Below are 14,197 nucleotides of genomic sequence, written 5' to 3'. Positions count from 1 at the left end.
TGTGATATTTCTACTTTTGTATGTGTCCACTTACAATCAAATCAAAACATTGTGCTTTTGTAAAATAAAGAAAATAAACAGGGTGTGCGTTCTGCCTCTCCGTCGCGGTGAACTTTTATTTCTTGAGCACGTCTATAAACTGAAACAAAACTCAGCGAATACTTGTCACACATTTATGAGCCATATACCTTTATAAACATTTAAGTGTGTACTTTTAAATGATCGGATTCAAAACGAAAACAAATATTCTCTGTTTAAGTAATTTGTATAAAACCAACAAGATGTCCAGCTTCTCAAACGCTTGCTCATTAGATTTAATTTGGCCACGCCCACTCGCGCAAAAGAAATTCACATGCAAATCTCCACATGGAACGCGAACTAGCTCATTACCTCAACAACAAAACACCAAAACACTTAACTTCACTTTTCGTCGAGTTTGAAAGATGCGCCTGAGCTTACATTGGATTTAGGCTACCTCAGAAGAAGAAGAACGCGATTTGAAGACAAGAAAGATGTAAGGTAAGAAATTCTTACATATTAGTTTGTTATTGTTGCATAAATGTCACGTTGCAGTTGAACTGTTGCTAGATATATGGGGAATATTATAATATTTAGACCCGTGTTTACTGTTACTGTGTTTGTGGATATCTGCTCAAACGTAGATATGTATATGGTAACCATAATGTTTTATATTTGAGCGCGATCGCGTTTGAATGTATCATATTTTGGATCGCGATCGCGTTTGAATGTATCATATTTTGCAGCGCGATCGCGTTTGAATGTATCATATTTTGGATCGCGATCGCGTTTGAATGTATCATATTTTGCAGCGCGATCGCGTTTGAATGTATCATATTTTGCAGCGCGATCGCGTTTGAATGTATCATATTTTGGATGAAAGCAAAACGCACCAAATGGCTTCATGTTTTTATTATTATCTCATTTCATATCATCATAACGGATGGAAACATTTGAAGTAACATGATAATCAATATATTTTTCTCTAGCTTAGTTGTTACTGAAATCTTTTGGAAGATTTATACTGCTATAGGTTATTTATTGTTATTATTATTTTATCCAGCACTGCGCATATAGCTTATGCCTACAAGGCACAACAAACCTGGTGTTCATTATATTATATATTGTTGGAAACATTTGTGTGTGTGTGTGTGTGTGTATTCTGTGAATTTTAAAAAGCAATTTTAACCAGAAAAATCTAATATTTATTTCCAAAATCGTGCAGGCCTTTCTCTTGATATCAGTATGTTCACTTTTTTTTTTCCAGGGCCCAGATGCCACTGAGGACTTCAACATTCACATGAGTCTCTGTACATGAACATGGTAAAGTGAAAATCAAACACCTTGGAAATGAAAGGTATGTACAATGTTTTTAGGAATGGCACAAAAGTCTCTGTCTTTGGATCATTGTTTTCAATAAGTGCTTTTTTAGCATTTGTTGTATCTTTGGATTATGTTGTGTTGTAAATAAATCCAAACAATTTAAAAGCCATTCTTTTTTAAACCTCCTCATTTACAGTATTGTGCAAGGTTGCTCAGAATGACAGGGCCTGATAGCTCCTAATAGGGCCGTTAGGGGAGGGTTTTTCTCTTTCTCAGGTGTGAAAAGCTTACATATTAAGGCAACAAAAGGGAGCACAGAAAAATAGTAACAACTGTTCAAACACTTACAGTACACTACTCGATCTAGTCAGGAACACGAGATAACGCATCTGCCACTACGTTATCAGTTCCCTTGATGTGTTTTACAGTTAAACTGTAAGGCTGCAAAAAGAGAATCCAGCGCATCAACCGCTGACTCGGGGACTGTAGAGAGTGTAAAAACGTTAGAGGGTTATGATCAGAATAAACCTCCACAGGTAATCCGCCTTCAACGTACACATCAAAATGTTGAAGAGCCCAAATTAAGGACAATGCTTCCTTCTCTATTACAGAATAGTTCCTTTGGTAATAGTCCGTCTTAGTATACGATGTAACTACAGAAGAGTCAAGTTTTAAATAGGAAAAACATTGAAACTCTTTGTTCATTTTTTTTGAGAGAGATGCTAATGGTCTTGTCCGGTTCAATTCATTATGCTAAGCTATGCTAAAAGTGGTACCGCCAGACCCGGAGATCAGCTGAATGGATTCGAAAACGGTAAAACTCAACTGTTTAATTCTGGGGGAGTTGTAAAATGAGCCTATTTCCAAAAAAATGTGGAGTATCCCTTTAATGATCCTGCATGTCACTATAACACAGTAAGAGCATTGTTGCCTATTTGCTTAACTGATAACATCTACAATTACTTATAAATGTAGATGTACAGTTACATTTTAGACATGTTGCAATATAGTGATTTGGCTCTATGATTATATATCCCAGGTAATTTGGCCAGTAGTAGGTCACTAGACTAGACTTATAGATTTTTTTTTAGATTTGTCCGTTTTTAAGACGATTGTGGCGATCGGGTTCAGAAACAGGGACACCAAATGAATAAACCAACTACGCCACCCTGGGGGCTTATTACCAGGGAATCGCCCTAAACAAATTAGGAGCACACAAGGCTCACAGGCTCGTATTGGTTGGAGTCAGGCATGAGACATGGGTGAAGGATACAAACAATAAAATCACTTTGATTAAAATGATACAAACAATAAAAAAAAAAAAAAGAAAATAAAAAAAAGTCATCAGAAAAAGGATATTCAAAATTGGACACTCCTGGCGACGGAAATTGGGAACGGCAGCCAAATTACTCCACCCAAGGGGCCTCCCTATTCTCCTAAAAGAAAAGAAACAAAGAAAACCACAAACACACATGCACTCACACTGCACTCAGTCAAACACCTCCGGGTGGCACAGCAATCACTCCAAAATACCACCACCAAGATGAGGAGTGCTGCCGCCCTTAGTTTCCTTGCCGCCCAGGCCTACAATAAACAACACACATCAGACTCATACACCACAAAATAAAGAAAACAAAAAGGAAAAAAAAACCAAGAAATACACAAACAATTGTTTGACCCAAAAGCACAATGTTTGTCTCAAACCAGTATGATAACAAGCATTCTCATCATAGACAGATACATTCCAGATGATCGTCAACTCACAATATTGTTGAATTTTACACGTTCACCACTTAAATCAGGGTACTCTCATGAGAACAATTGGATAACCGGATATCCTAGACAGCATCAGGAAAATACAGACCAGGTGTTTGTTTAACTCGTACCGGGCCACAAAGACCGCACTTGAGCCAAAAAGAAAGAATTAAACAAAACACACATTCACATAATAATAAATAGACCAAAAAAAAAGGAAAACTTAAATCAAAACAACAATGAACAGTGATGACTAAGAATAATGAGCATCAAAAGCCACTTTAAATACAGCTCCTTACATTCTGAGTACCCAATATCAAATCCCGGGCAATGAAAACATCCACACCAGTTCTCATGGAATGAAAGAGAAAAGTTAACGTTATTGGTGCCGTTGAGGTCGGAGATGTCGCAGTGACGCTAGTCAATAAGGCTACACAGCAGAGCAGCACGCAGTAAGTTTGTGGTCGCTCAGCAGTCGTATATCCGTGAAATCAAGCCAAACAGCAGCACGCAGTAAGTTTGTGGTCGCTCAGCAGTTTATGTTGAACCGGACTTCTGATTAAAGCGTCCAGTGAACGACAATGATGACGAAACAACCCACCATAACCTTAAACAGGCATATGAAACACACCTGGATTAAAACAAAGAGGAAACTCACTAAGCAGACTTGAGTCGGACTGAGGCATTAAATATAAAAGGTTGAAAACATACCTGAACAGCACGTCAAACTCATCCGCTTCTCTAGAAGTTCGCACAACAACGAGCGCCGCCGAATGTATGCCGATTAGTTCCCCTGTCCACTACAACAAAGAAGTCCACATCACCCAGTGCCACAGGAATCATTTGCAACAGAGTCGCTAAACAGCAGCTCTTACCTCTCCAGCTCTTGCACACCGCGCCGGAACAACAACAATGACATGACGTCACGTGTAATACCCTCACAGGTACCGTACACCAACCGCATTTATAGTCCTCATAACTAGAGCTAAATCACCATCCAGCCGAGCGTTAATAGGCGGAGCTAATGCCTACTGCTACACTATACACTATTTGAAGGGTTTAAAATATCTTCTGTTGTAGACACACAAGACACAATATTACATGCTACTAATACATGCTAATCATTTTTGTAAGTATCAACAGCAAATTCATCCACCACTCCATCTTCTTCTCGCACTGCTGAGGGTACAGTAGGCACACACCCTGTTGATGGTACAGTAATACACAAAATATACAAGTCATAAAGACTGATCTGTTGGTTTAGAATTTTGTGCAACATTCCAGTCTTGTGTTATTCTTATGGGTTTTTTTCCCTCTTGCCAGCTGAAGTTTCGAGGTTATTTGCAGCATACAATGATCAACACAGGACAAGACGACCAGCTAGAAGCACACATGCACTATCCACCTATACGCACACATTTTGTTGCCTTGGGCGGAAAGATGCAACTACTGTCTGTCCCAAACAGGGTTAGCAAAGACCAACACCAAAGATCGGGGTTGAGTGACAGGCGCCTAGTCTTTCGCGGTATGGTATCAAAAAAATAGTTCAAACTGATCATTGCTGAGATATGTGATTTAGACAGATTAATACCTAACTGTAATGTGAAAAACAAACATGAAAGTAAGTTGAATTTGTCATTGTATTACACAGGTAAGCAAGACAGTTCAGCAGAGTTTATGCAGTTCATTCTCTCTTCTTATCCAAAGCTGAGAGATGGAGGTGGTTTTGAGTTACTGAAGATTTCAGGAACAACACAAAATCGACATCTCTCCCTAATCCCGTGCCCTAATCAGGGTTACAGTGTGCAATACCTGAAAGATCCTGCTCTCCTGATAAATCACTCTACTATTTACATTCGCCCACTCCAAAGAAATTTGAATATGGAGAATGTAAGATTACATATACTGTTGTACTTTTGGTTGATTTATTGTATTATGTAAGTCAGGGATGGGCAGCTTCATTCCTGAAGGGCCATTGTCCAGCAGAGTTTAGCTGTAAACCTAATCAAACACACCAGCACAAGCTAATCAAGGTCTTCAGGGTTATTAGAAAGCTACAGGCAAGTGAGTTTTTATCAGGGATGGAGAAACTCTGCAGGACAGTAGCTTCTGGACCGCAGTTGCCTCTCCCTGATATTACAAATAAATGCATAAAAATATGTCGAACATTGCTGATTGTATACTTTTAAATAACTCTTATGCATTTTAAATTTAGAATTTTGCATTAATCTGGTCTTGAAAAGAAGAAAAATAATTGACTGATTTTTTTTAACAATGCATTTAATGCCTTTAATTTAAATAGGTGTTGAATGATGGATCACTGGACACTGAACCTGACCGCACAGATGAGATCACACAGTCAGGCTTGTTCGAGGTACTGCTAAATATTTACTTTTTTTTATATGTGTCATATGTGTCCTTCTCATGGTTGAAAATTGTCTTTGTACCCCTCCTGCAGAGCAGAAGAGCAAAAATACTAACCAAAGTTCATTTTTACTGACCAGAACTGTATTTTGCATTATTTAAGAAAAATATATAATTTAAACAATGCCATTAAGCTGGTTTTGCATATTTGTAACAGCAATTGTGTAGATAATTGTGTAACAATCACATAGAAGTTGACTCATTCAATGTGTAACAACTTCTAGTGTATTACTTTATTAAGCTAAACAAATATATTATATTGGTTTTCCAAACACTTTTGCATAGCAACACATCAGGCATCCTAGATAATCATGATGGTAATGTTGCCACTGAGGTAAAAGCAGTTTTCTTCAGTAGACCATTATCAATTATATCGCTAAAATCATTGAAGATTGGATTATCATTATAACATTTGATTTCAAACTAAGTAATATTGTAGTTTCTAAATAATTAGTTTGGCAAAGCACGTTTTCATGAATATCCTTTGGAATGAGTTAATTTTGGATAATTTTATAATTGCATATACCTACTTTTCATCAAGTCTCAGTAGTTTTCACTTCATTAGAAGGTTTGAACATGTTTGTAATTTGTTAATAGTTTAGGTATTACTACTTTAAACTAATAGGCTATTATGGCATGTGACATTTACATTCATTTTGTCAATATTTTTAATTTTAAGTAACAGCTACTTTTTTTCCCCCAAGGCAGTCACAAGGTGAAACTGAAATGGAAAATGAAGGTTCAGCTGTCCCTACAACCAGTGGGACATGTGCCTCCACCTCACAAGATACGGTTATAGCTTTGGACAGTCAGGAGACAGGTTCAGATCAGGATTTGCACAGTGAAGATTTGTAAGATTGATTTAAAGGTGCTTTATGTATGTTACTATATTAAAGCATAAAATGGTATATGTTTGCAGATATTTAGGAAGCATGCTGAGTACACATGCATTCTCTAAAAAAACAATGCTTACAGCCAGTTATTCTACTTTGAAATGTGCGTTCCGTGTGGGAATGTCTGTTTTTGTTTTGGTCCTGCCAATTTACCCAATATTATTTCAACACCCTGGGTTGCCAGTTGGCAGAAAACACAGCGTATTGTATCCATGGTTGGAAGTCAGCGAACAAACTGACCTAAAAAGCCTCGGCATGTAAAAACACATAATAAAACACGGATAAATATCACAGCATAAGGCTCAATGCTTGCCATTTTCAATTGCGCTCATTATTTTTGTGTGTCCTCAATCTGACAAGTCTGAGAAGGAAACAATTATCCAATATTTAGTATTTGGACTGCTAATATTTAACTGCTAGCTGTCAATCTTGCATAATGCACCTTAAAGACCTCACATTCATTAGATTTAACACTTGTTATTGCTACATGTATATAATGCTGGGTTTTTATATATATATATGTAGGTAATTTACCTGCTGCTGGTGTCCTGGAGGATTTAGATTTCACTGTTAAGGGTAAGCAAATCCTTTAATAAGAAATGCATATCAGTTAAAGGTCCCATATTGTCAAAACTAACTATGTGTGTTTCCTGGCTTTTTTCATGATAACTCTAGGGGCTAGATAATAAGGTCTCTAGGGGCTGTAATGGAAAATTTAGATTTTCATTGGTTTGCAGTGTTGATTTTCATCTGTTTTCAGTAAGACATTGAAATGACCCTTGCTGGACAGTACGTGGTCTGGCAACTGTTGACTAATGTGTGTGTGTTTCTCTTAACACTGGGTAATAATAATAATAATAATACATTTTATTTATTTGGCGCCTTTCTGGACACTCAAGGTTACCCCTATGGTCAGAGGTCGTCCAATTTAGAACTTGTGATTGTGTAAGAATAAACTCACAGACCGTACTTTGGGTCACTTCTGTGTGGGCAACTGGGCCTATTCTTGCAAGAATAAATACTTTTTAAAAGACAATTGACTCAGGAATGTCTCTTGCGCAGTGATGATTGTTTAATGAATATTTTTGCCACAACAGGGCTAGACTATGATAAGGTCTAGGGGCTATGTAACTACCATATAAGTTTCAAAACAGTCAATCCACAGTCAAATGCACACAGCCTGCATGAAGTAGCTGTGCCTTTTCACGAGCCGTTGGGACTTCTGAAAAATGTGATGTCAGAACTACTCGGTCACCACCTTCAGTCACCACCCGAGCAATGCCCATCATTCCACCCTCCTGTTGCCAAACCCCCAGGCAACATCGCATCCATGCCATTGTTGAGCAACAACAACGCGGAAACATGTCGAGAAAACGCTGTTCAGTCGATGGATGTCAGGAAACTACATCATTGCACAGGCTTCCGAACAACATTAATATAAGAGACCAGTGGCTAATGTTTATTTATTCGGAAATACCACAGCAATTTAGTTCGACCTTAATTGTCTGTTCTGCACATTTCACAAGTGACTGTTCTCGCGTTCTGTGGGCATCCTTGCAGTTACCACAAGTACACCTTTTAGAGAAAAAAGTAACATTGTAAATAAATTGTACCACGTCAACTTTCTGTATCAGTAGGAAAGCAATAGTTACGAAGGTTACTGCATTTGGTATTTGCTAATGTTACATATTATAAAGCAGGTGATTCAAATTCAGTGTATAACTAGCTATTAGCATACATATTTTGGAGTTTTACACCGGATTTAAAAAAAAAAACAAAAAAAAAACATTAAAACAGTGCCGGTGTGGGGCCACTTTTCAGCCTGGGAGTTTCAGGCCAAGACCGGCCCACTTTTTCCATGGTGGAATTCCAAATTAGCACTTTTTCCAAATTGGATAAATGAAGCAAAGGTTCAACTCTTACTATTGTGTAGTTTGTATTAATACCATGGTTTAACAAATAATGTAAAGGTTAAATAATAATTCACTTAGACTTTATAAGAAGCAATTGCGACTTTATCTCACGCAATTCTGACTTTATATCTTTCAATTCTGACTTTATAACACGCAATTGCGACTTTATTTCACACAATTCTGACTTTATATCTCGCAATTCTGACTTTATAACACGCAATTGCGACTTTATTTTACACAATTCTGACTTTATATCTCGCAATTCTGAGAAATAAAGTCAGAATTGCGAGATGTAAACACGCAATTGTGAGATAAAAAGTCGCAATTATCTTTTAAAATGTTTTATTCTGTGGCGGAAACAAGCTTCCATACCTCCTGGCCTCTTCCTCCCATCCATCCTCCCTGAAACATCCTGTTGTAAGCGCATTTGAGGAGGTGGTTGGTTGTCTCCTGTCGTCGCCGATTCGGGCTCAAAATCCTCAACTGGCCCAAAAGTGAAGTGGCCCACCGGGAATTCTCCCGATTACCCACAACGGGCCTGCATTAAAACCATTCTGAAACATCCTGTTGTAAGCGCATTTGAGGAGGTGGTTGGTTGTCTCCTGTCGTCGCCGATTCGGGCTCAAACATGTAAGGCCTGACAACATTTCCCTTAGCAGTGACCATCATTACAGGTGTTTCTATTTACCTTACTTGTTAGTATCACCAAGCCACAGCAGGCTACAGCATACATGACCCTAGTTACCTGTGGTTGGCCTGGCCGTGTGTCACTCAGAAAACAACAGGTCAATCAGAAGAGGCTCATGAATATTAATTAGACAGGCCTACCTATTCTTAGCAGAGCTCCTGAGAGAGGAGCTGTAAAAATATATCGAGATGGTTTTTGTAGTGGTTTTGTAGTGATGATCCGCCTCTGTAGTGATCATTTTACACTTTAGAGATAGTTTTATAAACTTTAGTCGGAGACAACTGGGATTCACTGATAATCCGCTGTTGCTGGTAAATGGGGCCGAGCCGACTATCTCCCGCCTCGGCCTTCATCCTCCCGTCGCGCCGACAACTGGTGCCATCATCGGCAGTGCGTGCCCACCAATGAGTGTAAGTTGCCTTGTGTGCTTGCTTAATATGTTATAATTATAGTTGGTAGTCCACCGTAACTACTAAATTGTGAAACTCTCTAACGTGATTTTTTTCTTGTTTGTTTATGCATCAATATTATTCCTTAGACAAGTAATTTAAACTATTATCTCTTCACAAAGCAGTCCCTTCCAACCACAAGAGAGACAAGAGTTCCAGTGTGTATTTAAAGAAATGTTATGTCTATGATCCACAGAGCAATGAAGTGGGAAGCAGTGTCCGTATGGAAAAGGAAGGGCTCATCCGGAGTCTGGAATTTCTCGAAAAATCTGGTGTCAAAGTAGCTTCCCTGGTGACAGACCGACACACCCAGGTTCAAAAGTTTGTCCGGGAACAGAAACCAGACATTGACCACTTTTATGATGTATGGCATTTATGTAAAGGTAGGATGATTTTAAAAATGTAGTTAATTTTAGATTAATTATTTGTAGCACAGCTAATCCTGTGCAACATTAACACCCACTGTAGAACAAATGTATTACATCTTTTTAAACCGTTCTCAGCACTCACCAAGAAGCCTGGATGCCATGTCCAAAGAGAAAGACTGCAACACGGTGAAAATGTGGCAGAAGAGCATTAAAAAAAAATCACCTCTACTGGTCCGCATACGGTTCATCAAATGGAGAGGAAACCATGGCAAAATGGACATCTCTTCTCAACCACGTCCAGAATGTGCATGTCCATGAAAATCCACTCTTCCCCAAGTGCCTCCACCCTCCTTCCACTGACAAAAACAAGTGGCTGAAGCCCGGTACGCCAATATTCAATAGCAATTATGCTAATCCTGTAGTATACTCTAAGATGCTATGCACTCATCTTTTATGTATTGATTATTCTCTGTCCTCTTCTAGCAACAAAGGCCCTCTACAAGCTGAGAAATATGCTAGAAAGGTGCTAATGAACAAGCGTGTTCTTGGCGATGTGAAAAAGCTGAGCCCTCTCTACCAAACATCTGCCTTGGAGGGGTTCCACAGTGTGATTCTGAGGTTCGCACCAAAAAACGTGGTCTTCTCATACTTGGGGATGCTTTGCAGGTAAATTGTATAGTAATCATGTTGTCAATATTGTATAGTAACAACACTTTGCCAACAGCCAAGCCATACTGTCTACATGAGCGGTGTGTGTGTGCGTAGTGGAAGCTTTTCATTTTGGTGTCCATGTTAACAGATTTAGAGCAGCCACACAGGTAGAGAGAGAGGGGCAGTGTGGCCATGGCGTCATTATGTTGGAGTAATCCCATACAAATCCTCATTTCAGACTTTACCTGGCTGCTTTGCATTTCAATGAAAATTCTGGCCGTACCCAAGCGTGGACTGCAGCTGGAGAACTGCAGTTCAAAATTAAATTTCCCAAGGCCAAGAGAGGGGAACATGTGGTGTCCATGGTGAAGACCAAATATTCTACTGGTAAGTTAATTCTCAATTGTCTTTTGATATCTCCTTACTAACATATACATAATTTAGAATTTTTGCATTTACCCCACTGGCAAGATTTTGGCACCACCTGAAAATGTGTAGCATGTTTGCCAGTGTGACAAGCAGTAAAAAAAATTCTATTGCAGTTACTTTGTTAAAGGGATACTTCAGGATTTAGCATTAAGCTTTGTATCAGTAGAAAACCTGTAGTATTTTCGAATTACCGTGCTTTTCACCCTCATATCCCCCTGAGATGAGAGATTTATGTATTTTTTGTCTGGAAAAAATCCTCCGATGACGCAAAAATACACCCAGTAGGAGGCGCTGTCCCGCATGTGTTCAACCCGCCCATAGAGGGTGGGATCTCACTCACAGAATTTACACATAGTATCAGCCGTCTTTCTTTGGAAGCTAAGCTAGCAGGTTCTTGTTCTGTGGAGAAAGCTGAGTAGTAGGAGAAAGCCGAGTAGTAGGGGTTACCATTCTCTTTTTCCCGGACATGTTCCAAAATGATCATCCAAAATGTCCGGGATTCTGCTTTTGCTTTCTGCAGTCGCCATTCATTGTTTACATGCACACCTTTTGTTTCAATCTAACTGAATTCATTCCGATCGGTGAATCTGAATGTAGTGTTTACCTGAACGCTAAACAAGTGATCGGTTGATGTGCGTTTTAACATTGCTAAGAAAATTCCCACTCCTCTGTGAGAGATACGAGACAGGTGCGTCTCAGTGATGACGCCACCGGCCTCGCGCCGTTCTCCCGCGGCCGTCAGCCTCGTCCTGCTCGCCACAGTAAACATGATGAATGGCGACTGTAGAACGCAAAAGCCGAATCCCGGACATTTTGGACAATCTCGAAATCCAGGGCAAACTCGTCACGGAGACTCACTAGTAGCCTAACCTTGTTGTTTTCAACTGCGCTCTCTAACCGGTAGGCGTGGCTTGGGAGTGGCCTCCTAGGGCAGCGAAGCAAGTGCATTCTGGGAGTTGTTGTCTTTCATCCACATAAGCCAAAAATACATTTTCTGGCTTTTCTCAGTCTAGAAAGCTCCAAATTCAAAAATTTATTCACATTTCTTCTACATAAATGACCTATTTTAAATACACATTCATCTTTCCAGAGGTGAAGTATCCCTTTAACAGTTCGTCAATAGTTACCATATGAATGACTCAAACTGTATGCTATGCGCTCTCGCCTGTGTTTTAGAATATGTGACTGAGCTGATGGACATCCTCTTTAACGAGGTCATCCAGGACCCTGCACCCTTTGTGGCTAATATGAAAGCGGTGGCTGTTCCTGGATTCCTGTGTTCAAAGTATGAGCGACCTGGGAAATCCGACGCAATTGCTAGCCATGTATCCAGGTTCAGCTTTTCCCGGTTGTGAGGGAACAGCTCTAATAATACCCATCTAAGTCCACAATCCCTTTCTGTTTTCTGCCAACATGTAAGTTACCATCTCCACAGTACTAGTCTTGCCCTTACTCAATTTTTTTTATTTGGGTAATAAATACAGTACATTAGATCTGTCACAATTACATTATCAACTTGTTGCACAATATATATGGACATGATAGTCCAGATTTGACAGTAAGTTGTGACGCATACATGTCATTACTCAAAAACTGGTTGACAGTTGTCCAAAATGGCTATGAGATTTATTAAGTGTATTGAATAATTGTGTACATGGCACATTCCCAAACAAGTACAATATATACCGATTTTTTTACATTTAAATGGGAGGCCTAAAGCCTGTGTACTCCCCATCTTCATCCGAGTACTCCTGGTGAATACGGAGCACAACACAAGAAGGTATGACAACCCTGTTGTGCTTTCCCAAGTATCCCCAACACCAGGAAACAAAACATCTGTATGCCAGGTAGCGAGCACGACTGTAATGAAAAAATGAAAACAAAATGTCATGTCACATAATAATATAATATTTATATAGGTTTGTATTTGGTCGGTGGTCTTCTGTCTGATAATTGCAACAAAAACTGACATTGTGAAGTTATCAATATCTGGTGTCTTTGTACAACAAAAACAGCCTGTGTCTTATTTTTTCTCTTTTTGGTCAGGTCTAACAGAACGGGACCCCAGAAGATGACCGTTTGATTCATCAACCTGCAGTCTGCCTCATATCATTCATGTATACATTAATAAACATTTCCTAATAGGATTGCATAAATAGTGTGACTTGTGTCCTAAACCTTAGCAGTTTTTGAAAGACAGGCATGCCATTTGATCAGCACAAACTAATTTCTACACATTCAAAATTATTTTGTCTAACTTACACCGCTCTTTCCTTCATCTCCAGTGCCCATGGTCTGCCTGGTAGGTGTTTAGGGCACTCTGCAGGGAGTAGGGGTTCAGGCAGACAGGCTCAAGGCCTGGATGAAGAGTCATGCACCGTGGCTCTTCAGGAAGCTCTCCGCATCTATTCTGAACCTGTTGGAGTATATTTTATAAGGTGTTTTAGTGCTAGAGATCTAATACTCTTCTAGTTGGGCATTCATATTTTTAATGATCATTGTGGGAGGGAGACACATTTGTAAATCTTTACATACAGCATTAATGTCTTTGCAGCAGACATTCTCATCCTCTGTGGGCATTGTCCTGCATTCTCCACAGGTGCACCTACAGTTTAATTCACAGTGTGACTTAAGATATTGTCATACATTTGAGTTCTCAATTCTGTTATAACAATTACAGAAAAGTTATCTGAACAATTTAGAGCATATTCTGTTTCTCAGCTTGTGTGTTATAATAATATTCAGCAGTCCATGGATTTATGCACATCATTTTCATACTTAACAACAACCATGATGGCTGTTAGTTTGATCTGTAACTATAAAGCATAAAAATATGTTTTATTCTGTTATTTATTGCTAGCCTATCTTTATTTGGCTAAGTGAGTTTATGCTAGTTACATATAACGTTAGCTAACTTGCATAAAAGGGAGAAAAAATCGTACCATTCTGTTGCAGACCGAGGGGGACGATGATTCTCTTTAAGCTGGTCAATGTCCTCTGAATTATATTCTGGCTCTGGACGCTCAAACATGTATGGCTTTGTAGAACCAATTAAGCTTCTAGGAGCGTCCATTCCGGTGTCGTGCCGAAAAGTGATGGTCCGCCGAAAATTGATTGCGCCCAGTCTCTTTACGTCTACAGCTGGATCAAACAGACTTAACGTGCAAATAACCATCAGTTTATGTCCATGGTAATAGCAAAGGTATGTCTGTGTGATACTTTAACGTTTCTTTTAACATAATAATAACAATTGTGGCCAAATAAGTGTTTGCAGTTTATAGCTTAA

The 14,197-nt window shown here is 39.1% G+C and overlaps 1 long non-coding RNA gene across 1 annotated transcript; it reads right to left on the bottom strand.

Annotated features, from left to right (window-relative positions):
* Positions 1-12,363: 12,363 nt before the first annotated feature.
* Positions 12,364-13,658, bottom strand: LOC311088087. The gene is made up of 3 exons (XR_014607438.1): positions 13,447-13,658; positions 13,174-13,327; positions 12,364-12,771 (listed from the first exon to the last, which is right to left on the bottom strand). It is a non-coding gene; the product is annotated as an uncharacterized lncRNA (long non-coding RNA).
* Positions 13,659-14,197: the final 539 nt, after the last annotated feature.

This window comes from Abramis brama (genome assembly GCF_963993115.1).
Source record: "Abramis brama genome assembly, chromosome: 8".
Lineage (NCBI taxonomy): Eukaryota > Metazoa > Chordata > Actinopteri > Cypriniformes > Leuciscidae > Abramis > Abramis brama.
Note: the sequence above shows the minus strand (reverse complement) of the source record. Positions and strands in the feature narration are given on the sequence as shown.